Genomic DNA, 7,411 nt, shown 5'->3' with positions numbered 1-7,411 from the left:
ATCTGGTTGTATAAAAGTTAAATTGTTATAGCGGTCGTTTTGTTAAGCTTTGGGCATCTGCATAGACATGTTTCTTTTCTTTAAAGTAACCGTAAACCAGCTTGTATCGGGGGTCCCGCGATTTTTCATGTATTGCCGCTTACATACAGCTAATTTTGATTTTTTCGAATTGGTGATATGTTGTGGGGAACAAAGACCAAATGGCTTAATTTATTAAAACGAGCAGAAAACGATCACCTCTTCACTGGGGTGAAGAATTGGGCCGCTACGGCGTGGATGTACAAGAATACATCAATTTACACATCATATTCATATGAGTGCGGTCCTATTAACCCTCATGCTGTACAGCAGCGGTCCCCGACCTTTTTTGCGCCACAGACCGGTTTATGTCAGACACGGAGCCTTTAAGGTATCGCGGATAAATACAACCACATAAAATGATCCGACCAAGACAAAAACTGTGGTATTTTGTAAATATAATAATAAACGTGAATGTACTGTGTAATTGTGTAACTTTATTAGCAGTGTCCTCCTGAAAATGCGCCAATATTGACAGTAACATCCTCCTCTCTGCCGCTTAATGCTCTCTGGTCGCTATGGTAACGTGTAAATATTTCTTTCAAAATAAGACACACAACTACAACAAGGGAAAGACTCAGGGAAACCGAGTTAACGATAAAACCCCTGAAAACCATAAATTTCACACCGGAGCCTCAACTCTGTGGCCCGGTACCAAACGACTCACGGACCGCTGCTGTACAGAACCTGTGATGTCCAGACGGTGTTCCTCTGGTGTTCTGCTGTGAAAACCTGTGGATTTAGGGATTAACATAGTTGCCATGGTTTCCTTTCTTCTCTTATTTGTTGTGTGTGATCAGGACAATTCTGGAGAGGATGGACCTGCAGGGGAAAGTCACCCCCTTGCAGGCCAGAAGACATGAGATAACTTTAAAGAATACAAAGTACGTATGTGTGTTATCAAGAAGATAATTCTCAAGAACACAAGTTAATAAATGTGCAATTACTAAGAGTTGTTGTGGTGTTTTTATTTGCCTGCTGTCATTTTTGATTTCCTCTGCCTTCAGGATTGCAAGTATCCAGGCTCAGGAGAGGGGGTCAGTGGGAAGCCCACTGCTGCTACTTGGCCCTGGTTTGCCCTCATGGATGAGGTGATAGGACAGATGCCTTCCATTAAGCCTCCTGTCCTAAACACTCCAGGGCCAAGCACAGCAGTGGGTGACCAAAACGACAGCGATGACGAAGCGGCTCAGCCACCTATGACAGGGAGAAAGAGGAAAAGAGACAGGGATGATGAGCTGCTAGACCTCATCAGAGAGGACATGAGGCAGCAAAGAGAGGCTGAGGAGAGGAGAGCAGGAGAGGACGGACAGACTGTTTTCACTTCTAGAAAGATTAGTTCCCAAATGAGTTATGTATTGAGAAATTTATTTATTTGAATATATTTGTTACATTGTTATATGTGTTGCATTAGTTTAAAGGTTTTATGTTATTAATAAATTGATTCAAACAAACAGTAATTGTCACTGAACTCAATTTGATTTACAGGCATTTGTAACACGTATGAACATGACGCTAACTTTGAACAATATTACTTGGATATTTATTTGATAGCAATAAAGTAAATAACAATAACAATTAAACAAGAATATTTCAAATATACAGTATGTAAAGATGGAAAAACAATATTTTCAGTTGTTCACACAGGATTAACCTGAGTGACCTGTTCCTGGACCGTTTCTTGAACAACTGTAATAGATTACAGGAAGTCTCTGGCAGTGTTGCTGAAGCTGCCCGAGCAAGATCAGACGTGGATGAGCTGCTGCAACTGAGACCTGCGGTTTGTCTTTTCTGGTGGGCGAGTGGAGAATCACACAGGGTGGTCTGCAAAGAGAGCTTCAGGATGCTTCCTCCCACTGTCCACTGCATCCTCCATCCACAGGGTTTGCAGGGCTCACTCATGGCTGCCACACCACTAAGATGTTTACAGAGATATGCAAGCAGGAGATGGTGGATATTATTAGTATAATACTTGTAACTCTGTAGCAGACAACAGTTTGATAAAGTGCTATGTAAAAAAACAAACAAACAAAAGATTAGATTCTATACGTTTCAAAGATATTTAGTTTATATATTTTATATGATACAGTACATGTGTGAGAATGACCGATGTTGTGGCAAAAAATGATCGTCTGCCAAAAACTGATTTCCATTTTTTGCCCTAAACCGATTGCTCGTATTTAACCTGCTATGAATAACTTGTTGGTCTATAATACGTGAAACATGTCAAATGTTTCCCTCATTAATGATATCAAGTCACTTTGAGCCACCAGCAACATTCCTGTAACAAGGTAGAAGCTGCAATCAGTTTTTGGCAGTGACTTTTATATATCCTTTATTTATCCAGTTAAAAAAAAAATCTTATTGACATTAGAAATTTATTTTTTAAGAGTGATCTGGTCAAGAGGACAGCAGACAGCGCAACAAATATATCAATTGTACCTACATTATAACCAGAGTTATAAAGATACTTGAACAACAGGTAATTATTGTATATATAAAACCCCTTAGTAAACCATGTTCACCGAAGTCTATTTACCAACATACATAAAGATATTTCACATATTACACTCGGAAACATTGGAAATCAGTTTTGGCAGGCGAACACTTTTTTGGCACAACGTCGGCAATATTTCAATTATCCGTGTAATTAGCTACGTAATTCCTAAATGCGTGTAGATTAAAGGAAATTATTTTACCTGGATATGATTGTATCTGATGAGCCTAAGGTACAAAACGTGCGGGCGGCGACGATAAGGTTTTTCTAGCTCCTCGAGAAATAAAATTGTCCAAACAACGGAGCAACATTTCTGGGTCAATTTTAAAGTTTTCGTGCTGTGGCGCTAGCGTCCGGAAAAACACGCAAGTAAGGGCGGAGTTGAAGGCTAGGAGGCTGTCCACAGCCCGTCTGTTATGTTGGATACTCATTGTTTGTTCAATAAAGTTTCTATGGAGAAAAAAAGGGGGCTGTCCAAGCCGCTCACTTCCTGACTACCCGTCCGTCTAAGGACACTACCTTGTGACGTAGGTAGGTAGTGTCCTTATGAGCATCCTTCCCCTGAATTCGGACACAGCCTCTGGCTCCAAATTTGCAAGATGGCAGCCTCCACAAGCGGGATATTTTGGCTTCATTTTTGCACAATGGGAGGAGGCGGAGTCGCGTCGTCCATGTTTTCTACTGTCAATGGTGTGAACGAAGTCTGGCTCCTTTAATCCTGCATGACAAACCTCAGGATGCAGGTTATTATTACTCTTTCCTGCTGGCACACCTGTCACACCTGAGAGTCAGCTAGAAACTTACAGTGACGTGGACATCATGGAAAGACTGCCAGACTCTGTAATACTGTAAATGATCAGTGACTCAGGTTAACACTAAACTTTAAACAGTCCCTCTGTGTCTCTGTGTGTGCTGAACATCTAGAATTAGGAGTGAGTCAGGCTGCATCAGCAGAATCTGTTATATGTAAATATCAGTATTTTCTATTCAGGTGTCGGGAAAATATGTAAGATTACAGTGAAGCGATGTACCAGATTAATCCCTGGCCAAAGGTATCGTACTTAAATCAGACTACTGAACCAGCCACATCAGCCTTTTGTCTGTTTAAAGTAGACTTAAAATGAACTGCAGGTTCCTGAGAGGTGGACTGTGAGCACAGAAACACATGTTCATACATACAGCTGCAGCAAGCTTACATTAATTTTAAATCGATTTGTTACTCTGATGTCTGTCTCTCTGTTAGTCCTCTGACAGACTGGTACCTGTCCAGGTGTGCTCTACCTATGACTACTGGGACAGGCTCTAGCCCCCCCCCCCCCTCCCACTGTGAACCTGAATTGAATATTCAGAAGAAAATGAATGGATAGACTGACATTTGTTTAAATACTTCTAGAAATCTGAGCTGTTGGTGTGTCCTTGGATTGTGTGGTAATAATATTAGAGCTGGCAATCTTTCTTACTGAATCTCTACTATGAGTCATGTTACCTGAGATTAATTCTATGTTTACCTGACAGCCTGGACAAATGTGCTGTGTGAAGGATGTAAATCAAATCAGATCTTAACTGCTTACATTTAAGGAGCCTGGTCATATTTAATTGTAATATGAACCAATGATTTTCTGATTGCTGATTCTAAGAGAGTCTTTGTGGAAATCCTGTTTGGCTTTTTGTCATTTTAATTCTCTTTTCCGTTTGCCAGAACAGTTCTCCACAGTCGCTGTCTACATGGGTCAGTGGGACCAAGAAGCACTCTGCTAATGTGGGACTCTGACCAGCAACATCCAGCAAGACCCAGGTAGCGTTTTCTATCTCCCAGCTGGAGTTTTTTGTTTGTGACGGGAGAGTCAGATTTTTGTTGAGGCTGGAGGAACAGCCTCACACTTGCAGAGGTAAGTCAGTTTGCAGAGATCCCTCCCACCCTGGCTTTTATGTGGCAGATTTCATATCTGAAACAGTAATATTTCACTGACTGCTGCTTATACCACAGGTTAATACACGCTACTGATCCCTGATGGGAGAATCATCACCTCTGCCAACAAAGAAGCCTGGTGGATGTTTGTTTACAGTCTGATGATGGGACACCATGCTCTGCATCTTCAAAGTTTGTCTCTTGCTTATTATTCATACACAGTAATGTGAAGTATGCTTATATCTAGTATAACTGGACCGACCTGGTGCTCTTCATTTATGGAGGCTGTTGAGTCTGAATGTTGGATGTTGTGTATCTCGTGTTCTCTGGGCTTTGTTGTCCTCAGTCTTTTTGCAGGCTCAGAAAACAAAACCAGGAGACCTGTAAATGTTTCTTCTCCAATTGGATGATGATAAGACTGTGACATGGGATGCCACCTTTAGTCTTGTGATGAAGCAAAGCTCAGGAAGAAGTGTGATTAAATGGTACCCACATGTGTGCTGCTGAGAAGGATGTACAGGGGCACCTGCAGCCAAATCCAAGCCTCAGGTTAGTTGTAGTTGCAGAATGCTTTAGGCCTGAGACAGCTGAGGCATCAAATGTTTGATTAAAGCGATGAAAAAGAGAAGTTTCTTCCCTGTAATTATCACTTTTTAAAATCTTTAGCAACTTCAAGTCTGTCAGCGTGCTGAGGTCACAGAAACAAGAAAAGCAGCTTCAGACTTCAGAGTGTTGTTTACAGTTTTCTGTCATCATGAGCTCCCCTGAAGTTTATCACTATTAGGCAAGCAGTAAGTCCACAGTACTGTTTTACTTTCTGAAATCTGTATTTGAGAATGAAGAATGTTGCAATGTATTTTTGTTCAATATTTAATTCATTCAAGAAAATATATATTCTTACAATTTATCAAAGTAATTTATCAAAAAAAAAATATACATATATATATGTATATTAGTTTTGATAAATTACTTTGACACCTGAATTGAAAATACTATATTGTATTCATACAGAATCAATATGGTATCATTGTCTGTCTGTTCACTGATTGCTGAAACTAAGAGCTAGTTTGATCTGTGTAGATCTAAAGTATCCAAACCCAAACACTGATGTTTCTTCACCCCTGTGTGTGTGATATGTGACTTCCTACATGCTGGCGGAGCCGCAGTTTGTGCTCACAGATGGTGACGGTGTGGAGAGACGGTGGTGTTTCCTCAGAGGAACTAGCAGAGTCACAAAGGGCACCAGTCCATCTCACCACCTTGACTTGCTGACTGATGCTCGTCTGCACTGCACAGAGGAAATCAACTGACCGAGGTTTGTCCAGTGAGGTGTTATGAAATGTATATTTTACATCTTCTATGCTCATAGATATGTTTTTGTTGACAGAGGCTCTGCAGAGGTTAGACAAAGCAGAGAAAATTACAAGTCTGATCTCTCATCAGAGGCTGCAGATAAACCACACACAGCTAAAATAGAAATAGTTGTGAGTTTTAGTATTGAATGTTCTTTATACAGCCACATGTTGTACACAGTATACGTGCTTTACACCTTACTGTGATTTACTGGGATATTTGTTGCCTGATGTTCAGCAGGAATGGAGAAACTGAATCAAAGGGAAATATTTTTGCTGATTTTGTAATGTTGTGAGTAAATCTTCAATATTATTTATTTGCTTGGTTATTTTAGGAGTGTTTCTGAGTGAGGGAGAGAGGAGTCATCATCCAGGTAAAGTGACGTGAATCAGTGGGTAAACTTGTCTCTGCTTTCAAAGGAGATACTCTTAGAGAGAGATGATCCGAGTCATCCTTAAGTGTTAGTGCTTTCAAATACACAAACATTTTGACTGTAATACAATTAAATCTTTGCATGTGTGTTTTCAAACTCTCAGATGGGCAGGATATCAGTCTTGGACTGTCTAACCTGCCGGAGCAGCACTGAATGATCACCACACATGAGCATGTTCCTGCAACATTCAGCATCTGATCCTTGTTCATCTGTGTGCTTCTGCTTTTGGTAAGTAGAGTTACCTAACTACAGTAACTCCAAACACATGCCATCCATTTCTAACGGCCTGGTTACTTCCTGTCAGTTATTTTAGAAACCATGTGGTCACCTGACCTAACACTGTTTCTTCTTCTTCCCCTTAATGTTGAAGTGTCAAATGTCAACCAGCTGGAGAGGAAACTACACCAGTGTACTGGGATGTTTCAGCAACACGTGCCAGATGCTGTTCCTTCATGGTGACATCACCAGAGACAGCCCCGCCCACCTCAGGACCTCGCCATTGATCATGATGATTATAATGATGACAGCGAGCGGAACTAAGACTGTAAAAATCCACGACCAGAATGTTTAGATGCTTTCTAATTATTCATGAATACTGAGAGCCTCTTTCTGTGTTTTGTCTGGTTTGGTTTTTTACCTCATTTGTTACTAACAAAGTTCACCAAACTCACTCAGTTTACATTCTGTATGTTTCCATCTTTACCAGCCACACTCTAACTGCATTTAAGAAAATAATCCTTAGAAATTGTCGTTTTTCTCTTTTGTAATTGATGATAATTCAGTGAATATACTGCGCTGCTTCCTTTTATTTCGTCTCACATTGCTTTAAGTTTTTCAGTGTCCAGTTATTTTTTACTGCTGTTTGAATTCTCTGTATGTTTGACCTGTAGACTGTCTGTGAAGGTTCTCATTCATCCAGGTCATCGTAGTCAAAGGAGTTTGCAAAGAAAAGCGTCTGGCATTCAAGCAACTTAAAGAAGTCCAGACGCTTTTCTTTGCAAACTCCTTTGACGACCTGTAGACTGTTTAATGGACTGCTTGTCTTCCTGTTTGTAACCGCCGCCTGTTTTTGACTAAAGATTAGATTTCTGACTTTAACACAGCCTCTGCGTGTCCTCCCTTTGTGTCCTCTTCCTCTGTG

General features: G+C 40.6%; 1 long non-coding RNA gene across 3 annotated transcripts; it reads left to right on the top strand.

Annotated features, from left to right (window-relative positions):
• Window positions 1–3,183: 3,183 nt before the first annotated feature.
• LOC116321085 lies at window positions 3,184–7,168 on the top strand. Of its 3 annotated transcripts, none has more exons than XR_005610461.1 (8): window positions 3,184–3,318; window positions 4,280–4,464; window positions 4,563–5,033; window positions 5,151–5,275; window positions 5,651–5,799; window positions 6,172–6,210; window positions 6,374–6,498; window positions 6,641–7,168. It is a non-coding gene; the product is annotated as an uncharacterized LOC116321085 (long non-coding RNA). The 3 variants fall into 3 exon arrangements; XR_005610460.1 differs by having other exon boundaries at window positions 3,185–3,318; window positions 4,275–4,464; XR_005610459.1 differs by lacking the exon at window positions 3,184–3,318 and having other exon boundaries at window positions 3,905–4,464.
• The last annotated feature ends 243 nt before the right edge of the window (window positions 7,169–7,411 follow it).

This window comes from Oreochromis aureus, linkage group 23 (genome assembly GCF_013358895.1).
Source record: "Oreochromis aureus strain Israel breed Guangdong linkage group 23, ZZ_aureus, whole genome shotgun sequence".
Classification (NCBI taxonomy): domain Eukaryota; kingdom Metazoa; phylum Chordata; class Actinopteri; order Cichliformes; family Cichlidae; genus Oreochromis; species Oreochromis aureus.
This window is presented reverse-complemented; position numbering and strand designations above follow the sequence as displayed.